The sequence below is a fragment of the Hyperolius riggenbachi genome, chromosome 10, assembly GCF_040937935.1.
Source record: "Hyperolius riggenbachi isolate aHypRig1 chromosome 10, aHypRig1.pri, whole genome shotgun sequence".
NCBI lineage: Eukaryota > Metazoa > Chordata > Amphibia > Anura > Hyperoliidae > Hyperolius > Hyperolius riggenbachi.
The window spans coordinates 89,832,666-89,848,702 of NC_090655.1; the positions used below are offsets into that span (position 1 = coordinate 89,832,666).

A 16,037-nucleotide genomic window follows, 5' to 3' on the forward strand; every position below is an offset into this window, starting at 1 on the left:
TGTCTCATATGATGATGATTCAGCTTTTTCCATAGTCTCGCAGTTAGCAGTCATGTGACCCCCAACAAGACAAATTCAGCAATCATGAGGGCCCCCCCCCCCCCCATCTAAACAAATTCAGCAATCATGAGACCCCCAACATGACCAACTCAGCAATCATTAGGCCCCCAACAAAACAAATTCAGCAATCATGAGGCCCCCAACAAGACAAATTCAGCAATCATGAGGCCCCTAAAAATACAAATTCAGCAATCTTGAGGCCCCCAACAAATCATGAGGCCCCCAACAAGACAAATTAAGCTGTTATGAGGCACATAAATAGGCAGAATGCCCCCTTAATATGGTAGACACCTCTCACCTGGAAGCAGTTCCCCAAAATACACTCAATCTGACAGCAGTGGTTCCCCAAAAATAGGTAGCCCCAGGTCTATAGGTGTCCCCAGAATAGGTGGCCAGCGGAATAGATGTCCCCAGAACAGGTAGCCAGGGGTAGAGATGTCCACAGAACAGGTAGCCAGGGGTATATGTCCCCAGTATATGTAGGCAGGGGTATATGTCCCCAGTATATGTAGCCAGAGGTATAGATGACCCCAGTATATGTAGGCAGGGGTATATGTGCTCAGTATATGTAGCCAGAGGTATATGTCCCCAGTATATGTAGCCAGGGGTATATGTGCGCAGTATATGTAGCCAGGGATATATGTGCCCAGTATATGTAGCCAGGGGTATATGTGCCCAGTATATGTAGCCAGGGGTATATGTGCTCAGTATATGTAGCCAGGGGTATATGTGCCCAGTATATGTAGCCAGGGGTATATGTGCCCAGTATATGTAGCCAGGGGTATATGTGCCCAGTATATGTAGCCAGGGGTATATGTGCCCAGTATATGTAGCCAGGGGTATATGTGCCCAGTATATGTAGCCAGGGGTATATGTGCCCAGTATATGTAGCCAGAAGTATACGTGCCCAGTATATGTAGCCAGGAGTATATGTGCCCAGTATATGTAGCCAGGGGTATATGTGCCTAGTATATTTAGCCAGAGGTATATGTCCCCAGAATATGTAGGCAAGGGTATATGTGCCCAGTATAGATAGCCAAGGGTATATGTCCCCAGAATAGGCAGCTAGGTGTGCCCCCAGCAGAAGGGGAGCAGCGCAGAGGAGAGGGAGAGCTATGGAGACAGCGGGGAAGATGGGCCATCCCCCCCCCCCCCCTTCCCTCACCTTCAAGCTCTCCCTCCCTCACTCTCCCCTCCAGAACTAACTCTTGTGCGGGTGGCTGGCAGCGGGCGGAACTTACCTCCATCTCGTTGCAGCGCGGGATGAATTTGCCGCTAGTCTGGTCTGCTTCAGACCAGAGCAGTGGCACCAGAACTTCCGGCGCTGGAGGTAAGTTGCGTTCGCTGCCAGCCACCCGCACAAGAGTTAGTTCTGGAGGGGAGAGCGAGGGAGGGAGAGCCCCAAGGTGTTGGAAGGAGGGGTAAGATGGCCCCCCTTCCACGGTGTCCCCATAGCTCTCCCTCTTCTCTGTGCTGCTCCCCTCCTGCTCACAGGACGGCCAGTCGGCCGACCTTACGGACGCTGCTGAATTTCTTACGGAATTCACGGGCAGCTAAATTTGTATCTAAATTTACGGAATGTCCATAAATTTACGGGCGGTTGGCAACACTGCTATACAGAGGCATCTAATCCTGACTACCTATACAGAGGCATCTAATCCTGGCTACCTATACAGAGGCATCTAATCCTGGCTACCTATACAGAGGCATCTAATCCGGGCTACCTACACAGAGGCATCTAACCCTGGCTACCTATACAGAGGCATCTAATCCAGACTATCAATACAGAGGACTCTAGTCCTGACTATCTATACAGAGGCATATAATCCTGACTTTTTATACAGAGGCATCTAATCCTGACTTTCTATACAGAGGCATCTAATTCTGACTATCTATACTGAGGCATCTAATCCTGACTTTCTATACAGAGGCATCTAATCCTGACTTTCTATACAGAGGCATCTAATTCTGACTATCTATACTGAGGCATCTAATCCTGACTATACAGAGGACTCTAATCCTGACTATCTATACAGAGGCATCTAATCCTGACTTTCTATACAGAGGCATCTAATCCTGACTATCTATACAGAGGCATCTAATCCTGGCTATTTATACTGAAGCATCTGATCTGAGTGTAACTGTCGGGCATCAAATCAAAAATCAATTCTTTATTTTTATCTGATAAACAAGTAATAAGGATGCTAATCAGGCAATCCAAAAGCCGCACAAAGGAAGTTTCAGGGCATGCTGGGTTGTCCTTTTTTGCTTCTGTACATTAGTTAAGTCTGAGGGGAAATAAAAAAGCAAAAAAAGACTACCCAGCATGCCCTCCCACTTCCTTTTTGCAGCAATGTACCAAATAAGAGTCAGATAAACTGGGGAATGATCATTTATAAACAAGAAAAGTAATAGAGTTGCTAACTTTTGGATTGCCTGGTTAGCATCCGTATTGCTGCTTTACCAGATAAAAATAAGGAATTGATTGTTTATTTTATGCCCGACATTTACACTTTAAGGCGCCAAGCATCATTGCTTTTCCATCATGAATTGTGCTGGATGCTATTAACAAATGAATATCTGGGAATTGCGACCAGGGATACCTGCTCTCTGAACTGCTGCTCATAGCTAGTAGGTGTAGTCCAGCGGACCATTCCTGGCAGGTAGTTGTAGGTGGTGTGTAAATGGCATTACAGCATGGGCCGGCCATATTGTTTTTAATATTTTGACAAATCTGTCAGATATTTTACTAGATGTTCGTCTGAGTATGCACTTTAACTTTTTTCTAATGCACTAATAAAGTGACCACACAGTTGGTTTGTTGGACATACATGCTCATTAGCGTGTTATTTTTTCCCCTTACCTTTTTTCAATTATCTATACAGAGGCATCTAATCCTGGCTATCTATACTGAGGCATCTAATCCTGGCTATCTATACAGAGGCATCTAATCCTGGCTACCTATACAGAGGCATCTAATCCTGGCTACATATACAGAGGCATCTAATCCTGACTATACAGAGGCATCTAATCCGGACTATCTATACTGAGGCATCTAATCCTGACTACCTATACAGAGGCATCTAATCCGGACTATCTATACTGAGGCATCTAATCCTGGCTACATATAAAGAGGCATCTAATCCTGACTATACTGAGGTACCTATTCCTGATTATCTATACAGAGGCTTTAAACCTGGCTATGTATACTGAGATACCTATTCCTGACTATCTATATAGAGGCATCTAATCCTGACTATCTATGCTGATGCATCTCATCCTGGCTACCTATACAGAGGCATCTATACCTGACTATCTATACAGAGGCATCTAATCCTGACTACCTATAAAGAGGCATCCAATCATGACTATCTATACTGAGGTATCTATTCCTGACTATCTATACAGAGGCATCTAATCCTGACTATCTATACAGAGGCATCTAATCCTGGCTGCCTATAAAGAGGCATATAATACAATACAATAATACAATAACATTTCTATAGCGCTTTTCTCCCATAGGACTCAAAGCGCTTAGGCTCTCTCAGATTCAGTAATTAGTAGGATGAAGTATTCACACAACAAAAGTTATATTTCTGCAAATGCCAGACTGAACAGGTGGGTTTTCAGTCTGGATTTAAACACGTCCAGGGATGGGGCTGTCCTGATCTGTTGAGGTAAGGAGTTCCAAAACGTAGGGGCAGCATGACAGAAGGCTCTGGGACCAAAAGTTACCAAGTGGACTCTGGGTATGACTAGATTATTAGAACCTGTGGATCTGAGAATGCGGGGATTGCTATGCAGCTGTAACATATCTTTCATGTATCCAGGGCCTAGATTATTCAGGGATTTAAATGTCAGTAGGCCGATCTTGAATAGGACCCTCCATTCTATAGGTAGCCAGTGAAGGGAATGCAGGACTGGCATTATGTGGCAGTGACGGGGTTGGTTGGTTAGCAGTCTGGCAGCAGTATTCTGTATCAGCTGTAGGCGGTACAAGACCTTTTTTGGAAGGCCAGTGTAGAGAGCATTGCAGTAGTCCAGTCGGGATGTGATGAAGGCGTGGACTAAGGTTGGCAGATCTTCTGGGGGTATGAGGTGCTTGATTTTTGCAATGTTCTTCAGGTGAAAAAAGGATGATTTCACCACAGCAGAGATTTGAGTTCTGAAGTTTAAATCCCCATCAATTAGAACTCCCAGGCTACGCACATGATCAGAGCTGCATAGATCCGTGCCTCCTATTCCCAGTGGTGAAGACTGCAAGTTAAGTTGTTTTGTTATCATGCTCTGCCCTCCAATCAGAAGGACTTCAGTTTTGTCTGCATTTAGTTTCAGCCAGTTGTCATTCATCCATTGCTGTAGTTCACGTAAGCAGGCGTTTATAGTTAGAGTTGGGTCTGTCACACCAGGCTTGAAGGAAAGATATAGTTGGGTGTCGTCTGCATAGCAGTGGTATGTCAGGCCATGTTTTTGGATTAGTTTTCCCAACGGTAGCATGTAAATCGTGAAAAGCAGGGGAGAGAGGATTGAGCCTTGGGGCACCCCATACTTAAGTGTTACAGGGGTGGACAGGAAGGGCCCCATAGACACTTTGTGGGTTCTGCCACTCAAGAAGGATTGGAACCACTGAAGTACTATGCCATCAATGCCGCAGTATTCCTGTAGCCTGTTTATCAAGATGTCATGGTCAACTGTGTCAAAGGCTGCAGAAAGGTCTAGCAGTATGAGGATCGAGCACTCTCCTCTGTCTCTTGCCATGAGCAGGTGGTTGCATATTTGGATGAGGGCAGTTTCAGTGCTGTGGTGTTTACTGAAGCCAGACTGGAATGGGTCATAACTGTTATTTTGTAGGATTCTGGCTTCTAGCTGGAGGTATACAGCTTTTTCAATTAGCTTGCCCAGAAAGGGGAGGTTAGAGACAGGTCTGTAGCTGGTCATTGCATCTGGGTCCAGGGAGGGTTTTTTGAGGAGAGGCCTGATGATTGCTTCCTTCAGTAAAGCAGGAAATATCCCTGATTGTAAGGAACAGTTAACAATTTTGAGGAATACTGGTACGAACAGGTCGGGGCAGTTCAACATGAACTTTGTTGGGCCAGGATCCAGGTGACAGGTAGTTAGGCGGACGTGAAGGAGGATGCTTGATGTGACTTCTTCATCAATTTCTTTGAAGTTTGACCAAGGTGTTACGTTGTCTCTGCTAATGGTCTTCGGCGCTATATTAGGCTCAGATGCTGTAAGTTGGATGGCGGACCTTATAGCGGAGACTTTGTGAAGAAATGGGCAAATTGGTCACAGAGGTCCTTTGAAGACTCGATATTAAGTTTTTGACATGCTGGGTTGCAGAGTTTTTCCACTGTGCGGAACAGTTGGGCTGGTTTGTTAACTGCATTTGCAATCTCTTGTGATAGAAAGGATGATTTTTTTCCCGTGATTACCTTTTGGTTGCTCTTCAAGTGGAAGATTAAGGCATGTTTGTCTTCTGGGGACTGAGATTTGCGCCACAGCCTCTCAAGTTTTCGGCCTTGTCTTTTCAGCTCTTTTATAGCGTTATCAAACCACTGTGCATGATGGTGTGGAGTAAGATATTTGGTGCGCAGAGGAGCAATGGTCTCAAAGGTGGAGGACACACATTTGTTGTATTTAAACACCAGAGTATCAGGGTCTAAGCTGGAGTCAGTCAATTCATCAAAGCTAAGGTTATCTCGGATATGTTGAGGTGTTAGCCCTTTTAAGCGGCGATATTTTATTTGATTCTTGACCTGGTGTTTGACGGCTGGTATTGAGAGGGAGAAGTGGATAGTGTGATGGTCTGACCAGGCAACAGGATTAATTTCCACATTGGCTATTGACAGCCCAGTATGGAATATAAGGTCCAGAGTGTGACCTTTCCTGTGAGTAGCAGAGCTGATTGATTGGAGGAAGCCCAGTTCATATAAGGCACGAGGTAGCTCTTTTCCAAATTGTGAAGAGGAGTCGTCCACCCATGTATTGAAATCTCCAAGAACAATCCATCTGGGGTGTTCCAGTGTTAGGTTGCATAGGAGGTCTACAAGTTCCTCAAGGAAGTCTGAGTATTTTTCTGGTGGGCGGTAGATCAGCAATATGTTAATGTTTTCCTCAGCTGAAAGTTGCACCCCCAAGTATTCAAACGAGTTGGTAGGACCTACAGTAAGTGGTCTGATTTTCAAAGCTGATCTAAAGCAAAGTGCAACCCCTCCTCCCCTGCGTTCTTTCCTGTTGCAGTATATCACGGAATAGTTTGTTGGCACAGCTGCCTCCAGGGTGGGGCCAACAGGTTCAGAAAGCCAGGTTTCAGTCAGGCAGGCCAGATCAGAAGACTCTATTAGATCATGTATGATTGCTGTTTTGTTGTTTATTGATCTGACGTTGCAGAGGACAGCCTTGATGGGGCTACCCTGGGAGCTGAGGTCTGAGTTTGAGGACTCCAGGAGGGAACAGTCTCCAGATGTGTGGCTGTCATCTCTGCTGGATTGTGCTGGAGCTATTAGGGTTGTTGGCTGGGTGTACTCTGTAGATTTTGTCACAGAGTTATTTTGGTTCTGCAGTGAATAACGTCTTTTCCCACGTCCCCTGGATCCTCTCTTTGTCTTTCTGTAGATTCCAACAGACTTAGGTAGAATTATTGTTGATTTGTCAATTGGATATATATTTCTTGGTTGGTATACAGCTAGAAGTGTCTGTGCTGAATATTGATGTTTACACATTAGGATGGTCAAGAGACAGCTCAGGGCTCCTGCTAAGAAAGGCCCCATTTAAAGTCAAGGTGTGAACTTTCACAGCTGTGGCTGGTATCCTGCAGAGATCAAAGGGCCTGTATAGACTGAATTGTCCTTACACAGAGATGTATGGATGGACAGCATGGATTTGAAAACAGTCCTTTGTTTAGAAATTTGAAGATATAATATATAATATATGTAGAAAAATATAGTCTATTGAGCATAGATGCTGTAGATAATCGATGAAAGTTACTCACAGGATGGGAGATGGCGGGCACAAAGAGGCAGAAAGTCTAATCCTGACTATCTATACTGTGGTACCTATTGGTGCGTACACACACACTACAGAAGCCAACGACGGGTCCGTCGGACCCTCCTGCTGGGCGGACTTTCAGCAGACTGTAGTACGTGTGTACGCACTGTCGGCGGACTGATAAGGCTGTTCCTGAGCGATCCGCTGAGCGTCGTTGGCTTCTGTAGTGCGTGTGTACACACCTTATTCCTGACTATATATACAAAGACATCTAATCCTGGCTATCTATACTGAGGTACCTATTCCGGACTATCTATACAGAGGCATCTACCGTCTTTCCCCGAATAGACCTCCCCCTGAATTAAGACACCCCATATATTTCGCGAGCGCTCGAAATATAAGACATCCCCCTAATATAAAACCTAGTGGCAGACCGGCTCCTGCTCGCTTGCCCGCCCGCTCCCTTTACCTCCCCTGCTCTCGCCGCTGTCCCTTCATTGAAGTCCGGAATCCTCTGCTGATTATGCCTGTCATTAACCTCCTTAGTGGTAACCCCGTGTGTGACACGGGGTAAGCCGCCGGAGGGTGCCACTCAGGCCCTGCTGGGCCGATTTACATAATTTTTTTTTTGCTGGACGCAGCTAGTACTTTGCTAGCTGCCCCAGCACACTGATCGCCACCGGCCCGCGCCCGATCGCCGCTATCAGTTGCGGCGCGCGCCCCCCCCAGACCCCGTGCGCTGCCTGGCCAATCAGTGCCAGGCAGCGCCGAGGGGTGGATCGGGACTCCCAATGACGTGCTGACGTCGGTGACGTCATCCCGCCCCGTCGTCATGGCGACGGGGGAAGCCCTCCAGGTAATCCCGTTCTTTGAACGGGATTTCCTGATCGGAGATCGCCGCAGGCGATCGAAGCGGGTGGGGGGATGCCGATGAGCAGTGGCTATCATGTAGCGAGCCCTGGGCTCGCTACATGATTTAAAAAACAAAACAAAAAAAAAAAACTGCTGCGCTGCCCCCTGGCGGAATTTTTCATACCGCCAGGGGGGTTAATCGTATCGCGGTGAAAGCAGCTATAGTAATGTATCAGGTAACAGCGCCGCCCTACAGGAAGTGATCTCTGTTTACTTCCTGTCGGCGCTGTTACCTGATACATTCCTGTAGCTGCTTTCACGCGAGTCACCGCTAATCTGTGGTGTGATTAATGACAGGCATAATGAACAGAGGATTCTGGACTTCAACAAGGGGACAGCAGCGAGAGCAGGGGAGGTAAAGGGAGTGGGTGGGCAAGCAAGCGGGCGGGCAGACAGTGTTGTTAATGACAGGCATAATCAATCAGGAGAGGCTTCCGGACTGAGGACAGCGGCAAGAGCAGAAAATAAGGCCTAGCACAAATTTTGAAAGACAAATTAATATAAGACAGTGTCTTATTTTCGGGGAAACACGGTAATCCTGGCTATCTATACAGAGGCATCTAATCCTGGCTATGTATACTGAGGTACCTATTCCTGGCTATCTATACAGAGGCATCTAATCCTGACTATCTATACTGAGGTACCTATTCCTGGCTATCTATACTGAGGCATCTAATCCTGGCTATGTATACTGAGGTACCTATTCCTGGCTATCTATACAGAGGCATCTAATCCTGACTATACTGAGGTACCTATTCCTGGCTATCTATACAGAGGCATCTAATCCTGGCTATGTATACTGAGGTACCTATTCCTGGCTATCTATACAGAGGCATCTAATCCTGGCTATGTATACTGAGGTACCTATTCCTGGCTATCTATACAGAGGCATCTAATCCTGGCTATGTATACTGAGGTACCTATTCCTGGCTATCTATACAGAGGCATCTAATCCTGACTATCTATACTGAGGTACCTATACCTGGCTATCTATACTGAGGCATCTAATCCTGACGATCTATACTGAGGCATCTAATCCTGACTATCTATACAGAGGCATCTAATCCTGACGATCTATACTGAGGCATCTAATCCTGACGATCTATACTGAGGCATCTAATCCTGACTATCTATACAGAGGTATTTATTCCTGACGATCTATACTGAGGCATCTAATCCTGACGATCTATACAGAGGCATCTAATCCTGACTATCTATACAGAGGCATCTAATCCTGGCTACCTATACAGAGGCATCTAATCCTGGCTACCTATACAGAGGCATCTAATCCTGACTATCTATACAGAGGCATCTAATCCTGGCTATCTATACTGAGGCATCTAATCCGGACTATCTATACTGAGGCATCTAATCCGGACTATCTATACAGAGGCATCTAATCCTGACTATCTATACTGAGGCATCTAATCCTGACTATCTATACAGAGGTATTTAATCCTGACGATCTATACTGAGGTATCTAATCCTGACTATCTATACAGAGGTATTTAATCCTGACGATCTATACTGAGGTATCTAATCCTGGCTACCTATAAAGAGGCATCTAATCCTGACTATCTATACAGAGGCATCTAATCCTGACTATCTATACTGAGGCATCTAATCCTTGCTCCCTATACTGGAGGCGCCTACTCCCGGTGGTGGGGCCCGGGTCCAAATTCTGAATCGAGGCCCCAAGGTTTGCAGCTACGCCACTGAGGAGAATAGATACAATTGTTTATCTCAAAACCTGAACTTAGAGACTAGTCAGTCTAAAATAAACATTGTTTGTATCATCTTCTCATAAAACGTTATTGTGACTTGCCGGGTCTTTTCTCTCCAACTCATCCGCCCCATTTGCGTCAGTTCCCCTTGCAGAGACCTGCTGTGGCACTTCTGTGGCACTCTCTATCTCGGATACAGAGAGAGCTCTCCTCTGCAAGCGGTGGGAGTTGGAGAGAAAGGACCTAGCAAGTCATTATATATTTTTTATGATATTACATAAAACACTGCGCTATAAAAGATGAGAATGTTCACAACGGTGGTGCGCTTAGTTCTACTTCTGTACAATTTTAACACCCTCAAAGCGCACAGGCAAATGAGTCCAATATGAGTAAGACTCCTGACCAATCTGGTCTTAGGTGTAGGAACAGTCCGCGAAATAGGTTCGCCTCACATTGTGAGTTACCTCCACCACACCCTCTAGATGGAGCACTCACCCTTATATATCGACGCTCTATGACAGTGATGGCTAACCTTGGCACTCCAGCTGTGGTGGAACTACAAGTCCCATAAGGCATTGCAATATTCTGACAGCTCTAAGCATAACTCGGGGAGGCAGAGTCATGATGGTATTTGTAGTTTTGTCACAGCTGGAGTGCCAAGGTTAGCCATCACTGCTCTATGAGATTGGGACCACAGCGCCTCCGGGGTACTGAGATACTATACAGAGTGGCCATGGAGAGACAGGGTTGTCAGGAACGCCTCCAGTGGGTGTTTAACAGCAGTGCCTATCCTGCTATGGACACCTATTCCCCCTTGAGATGCCGACAAGCTGCTAGTCGGCAATTTCGGGGGTGACAGTGGGCCATGTTGGTAGGTGGGAGCACATAAGGGACACATGGATTGGGCGAGAAGTCCAAACACTAAACCCCTACAAGCACATTCCCACTGGTGCAGGATCTGGTCAGCCAAGCCATAGCAAAAAACAAAAGGGGATCCGCAGACTTCAGTGAGGTAGATAAAAGCAGATATTCTTTGAAGAGGATCTGTACTAACAAAAAATGCCTCTGGGGGTACTCACCTCGGGAGGGGGAAGCCTCTGGATCCTATCAAGACTTCTCCCGTCCTCCTCCGTCCCACGGTGGTCTCGCTGCAGGTCCGTGAACGGCGACCATGTAAAAATGTACCCTCCTGGCTCCAGCGCAGGAGCAGTAGTGGCTCTCAGCTCTGAAATAGGTGGAAATAGCCAATCCCAGTCGGGTTCGCTCTACTGTGCAGACGTAAGTCCCTTGCGCCTGCGCAGTAGAGCGGACATGACTGAGATTGGCTATTTCCGAGCGGAGAGCCGCAACAGTGCCCCCGCTGGAACAGGGAAAGGTAAATATTACACAGCCTAACTAATTGTCAGCTGTGCTTTCCATGGGCCAGAGCCTCCATAGTCTTCCCCCTACCAAGGTGAGTAACCCCCAGGGGCATTTTTTTTGTGCAGAGTCTTTCATTTGGAAACGATCCACACAAAAAGACATAAACATCCACAGGATCAAACTGACTTATGGTGGGCTCAGAATATGCCCTTAGTCATAGTTACATGAGGGGCACAGAGGCATGTCATGGACCAGGAAACAGCACAGTAGTAGTATCTGGCCGCACTCCCCTAGTTGTATATAAGGTGCAACGATCCAGCCACCAGAGCACCAGGTGGCAATCGACAATTTGTACAGCAGAAGGATCAGCACACTCAGTAATATGTTGCAAAAATGTGAGCTCTTTTATATAAAAACTTTTCCATAAATACACTTCGTGTTCAACAAGGACCAGCAGCTTGCAGTAGATAGGTGCCAAAGACACCCAAAGTCCATCAAATGCCTGCTGGCCAACTTGTATAAAGAGTCTGTGGGGGAATAGAGTCCAAGATTCACACTTCCCAGTAAAAATGTGTCTCAAAACATTGCGACAGACACTGGACCAATGCTGTTTCGGGCAGCAGCCCGTCTTCAAGCTGACAAATGTGCACTTTTATCAGCTTGTAGATGGGCTGCTGCCCGAAACAGCATTAGGCTAGTGTCTGTTGCCATGTTTTGAGACATATTTTTACTGGTAAGTGTGGATCTTGGACTCTATTCTCTCACTGACTTTTTATACAAGTAGGCAAGCAGGCATTTGATGGACTTTAGGTGTGTTTGAGCGTCCAGTGAAAAATGGCGCAGGCGAACTAATGGCGCCAGATCGCAGACGATAATGCTTTTAAAAACGATATTTTTCGTTTTAAAAAAATTTATCATTTTCGTGTTAGAGGGTTTTTTTTCTACTTTTAAAACGATATTTTTAAAAACAAATTATTTTCTCGCTTCAGAGCTCATAGTTAGCTGGGGCATGTGTGCCCCTGCTAAAACGCCGCTATCCCGCGGCTAAACGGGGTCCCTTACCCCCCAAATCCCCTCTGTACAGCGCCGGCTGATTGAGGCAGGGCTAACGGCTGCAGCCCTGCCTCTAGTCGCGTCTATCAGCGGCGCATCACTGCCTCTCCCCCGCCCCTCTCAGTGAAGGAAGACTGAGAAGGGCGGGGGAGAGGCGGAGATACGCGCTGATACGCGCTGACACATGCCCCTGATAACTATGAGCTCTGAAGCGAGATTTATTCTCGCTTCAGAGTCTCTTTAAAAACTGTATATATAGTTGGGATGAAGAGGTAACAAAAAACATTAACACGACGAACATAGTTGGGTTAAAAATATTATAAACCTAAAAGAAAAATATTGTTCGGGAGCACTGAACATATAAACATAAACGATAAATATCGTTTTTGAAGTCGGCGCCATTTTTTAACACACAAAAACGATAAATAGCGAGCGATAGCAGTTCTCTATGGGGCGCCTTTTTTTAACGCCGGTGCCTGGCGCCATTTTTCACCGCCCCCGTCTTTGACGCCTATTGCAAGTTGCTGGTCCTTGTTGAACACGAAGTATATTTTTGGAAATGTTTTTGTATTAAAAGAGCTTAAAGTTTGGCAACATATTACTGAGTGTGATGGACCAAGAAGCATTACTCTGTGTCCCATCTGCCCCCCTGTAGACCAAGAAACATTACTCTGTGTCCCATCTGAACCCAGGTCTTCTGTTTAAGCTTTTGTTTAGAGTGTGACACATTTTCATGAACATGTAATTTCATAAATTAAAAATAGACAAGGCACCTGGCCCGGATGGCATGCATCCTCGGGTCCTAAGGGAATTAAGTTCAGTTATAGATAAACCCCTTTATCTTATCTTTTGTGACTCTCTTGCAACTGGCAGAGTCCCAGTGGATTGGCGTACAGCCCACGTTTTCCCATTATTTAAGAAGGGCAAAAAATCTGATCCAGGAAATTATAGACCTGTAAGTTTAACATCAGTTGTATGCAAACTATTTGAGGGGTTACTAAGAGATACTATACATGACTTCATAGTAGAAAATAATCTTATTTCTCAGCATCAACATGGGTTTACTAAAGACAGGTCCTGTTTGACTAACATGCTCAGCTTTTATGAGGTAGTGAATGCTAATATGGATATTGGGAATGCTGTAGATGTGATATACTTGGACTTTGCAAAGGCCTTCGACACTGTTCCCCACAAAAGTCTGGTGCAAAAGTTGAGGATGCAAGGACTGGGGAAGAGTCTGTGTTCATGGATAGGGAACTGGCTAATGGACAGAAAACAAAGAGTTGTGGTCAATGGATCGTACTCAAAATGGGAGACTCTTAGCAGTGGGGTCCCACAGGGGTCTGTTCTGGGTCCAGTGCTCTTCAATTTATTTATTAATGACCTAGTAGATGCAGTAGTGAGCAATGTTGCTATTTTTGCAGATGATACAAAATTGTGCAGAATCATTAACTCTCAGGAAGATAGTGTCATATTGCAACAGGATCTGGATAGGATGGCTATATGGGCACATACATGGCAGATGAAATTCAATGTTGACAAATGTAAGGTCATGCATTTTGGACGTACTAATGGTCTAGCACCATACAAAATAAATGGGATACAGTTGGGGACATCAAACTTGGAGAAGGACTTAGGAGTACTCATTGACAACAAGTTAAATAATCGTACTCAATGCCAAGCAGCTGCAGCTAAAGCTAACAAAATTTTGGGATGCATTAAAAGGGAAATAAAAACTCGAGATGCTAGCATAATATTGCCCCTGTTTAACTCTCTAGTAAGGCCACATCTGGAATATGGAATTCAGTTCTGGGCACCACATTACAAAAAAGATATTGCAGTTTTAGAGCAGGTGCAGAGACGAGCAACAAAATTGATGCGTGGGATGGAAGGTCTCACTTATCGAGAAAGGTTAGATAAACTGGGTTTATTTAGTCTAGAGAAAAGACGCCTTAGAGGGGATCTAATTAACATGTATAAATACATCAGAGGGCAATATAATACCTTGGCGGATGAGCTTTTTGTCCCTAGGCCTTCTCAAAGGACTAGAGGACATGATCTGCGCATGGAGGAAAAATGTTTTAGCCATTTATTTAGGAAAGGGTTCTTTACAGTAAGAGTGATTAAGATGTGGAATGCATTGCCACAGGAAGTCGTTATGGCAAACTCTATACCTGCATTTAAAGGGGGCTTAGATGCTTTCCTTGCGTTGAAAGACATCCATGGCTACAATTACTAGGTAATGCCTAATGATGTTGATCCAGGGATTTTATCTGATTGCCATCTGGAGTCGGGAAGGAATTTTTCCCTTTAGGGGCTAATTGGACCATGCCTTGTAAGGGTTTTTTCGCCTTCCTCTGGATCAACAGGGATATGTGAGGGAGCAGGCTGGTGTTGTACTTTATACTGGTTGAACTCGATGGACGTATGTCTTTTTTCAACCAAAATAACTATGTAACTATGTAACTATGTAACTATGTACTCTAGTGTCCACCTTTCTTCCCCCGGATTTAAAATCTCGCCTTAGAATGGTAATTTTCAGGTTCTTTACGCTGTAGGCACCTTTGTTAAAATGTAGTCCTATTGGGGTACACCATGACTAACTCCGGACCATACTCCACATCATTTATTCTACGTCAGTCTGATTCCTGGAAATTCACTCTTCTGTTATTGGCAGATAACTGCGCTCATGTCTAGACAGATATACGGCCATCACTTCCACACACTAGGAGTAACGCCGCTCCCACGTTCCCTGTGCCAATTGCCTAGCAAAACATTTCTAAAGAAAGCGATCAGGGCAGAACGTCACTTTAACCTTGCAAGTTAGAGATAAAATATCCTCCTGTCAGCGAGCAGATATTAGCAAAAAATTATAAATTACAAAGAATTTCTGAAGTAAAGGGGATGGTAATTCCAGAGTAGGCCATTAGTCATCCATATGGAAGACAGTTATATTTCAGATAAGAAGACATCCCCATTCTTATGAGCAAAGTTGCAGTTTTCCTGGTACTGAAGCTAAAAGCAACCAGTAACATAAAACTTTATTGCCAACATATCTTCAATGGAGATATTATTATTATGTGATTATACAGCACTGACATGTTCCGCAGCACTTTACAGAGTCCATAGCAGTGGGGTAAGTGAGGGGCTGGGGCCCCAGAGCAAGTTTTACATTGGGCCCCAAGCACTCTATTGATATGAAGCCCCAAAACCTACCAAGGACAGTTTCAGTGTCAGAAAACTTAATCAGAGTAAGGAAATAGTTAAAGATTAACACTTTTCAATGCAAATATACATAGAACATTTATATCATGCTTTTCTCCTGGTGGACTCAAAGCGCCAGAGCTGCAGCCACTAGGGCGCACTGTATAGGCATTAGCAATGTTAGGCTGGATCCACACTATAAGCGCTTTTGTGAGCACTTGCGTTTGATTAGTGCTTGCTGAGCGCTTTCTAAAAAAATCGCTCCCATTCACATTCATTAAAATCGCGGTAAAAATTGCCACGATCACGTCTTTTTGTGTATGCGATCGCTGTGATTTTGATGCGATTTTTACCGCAATTTTAATTAAAGTGAATGGAAGAGATTTTTTAAAAAGCGCTCAGCAAGCACTAATCAAACGCAAGCGCACACAAAAGCACTTATGGGGCCTGATTCACAAAGCGGTGCAAAGTGTTTGCACGCCAGTGAAAAGCCCTTTATCACGCCTAAACTCAGTTTAGGCATGATAAGAAGAAACTCGCGCGAATTTACCACGCGCAATTGTGCGGGCGCGCGCCCATTAAGCCCTATGGGACTTTGCGCGCGTGCATGCGCATTTGCTTTGCGCACGATAATCAGCACAAATCGGTGCTAACTCAGCGGTGCACAGCTTATCATGCCTAAAGTCTTTTAGGCGTGATAACTGAGTTATCACCGCTTTGTGAATCGAGCCC

General features: G+C 45.2%; 1 long non-coding RNA gene across 2 annotated transcripts in view; it reads left to right on the forward strand.

Moving 5' to 3' along the window:
- LOC137533997 (uncharacterized) overlaps positions 1 to 16,037 on the forward strand; it is a 51,050-nt gene that overhangs the window by 19,176 nt on the left and 15,837 nt on the right. The window contains exon 3 of one of the 2 annotated variants that reach the window (XR_011024269.1): positions 2,946 to 3,219. This is a non-coding gene — a long non-coding RNA (uncharacterized lncRNA). The remainder of the gene's footprint in view (positions 1 to 2,945; positions 3,220 to 16,037) is intronic. The other variant, XR_011024270.1, reaches the window with a different exon arrangement.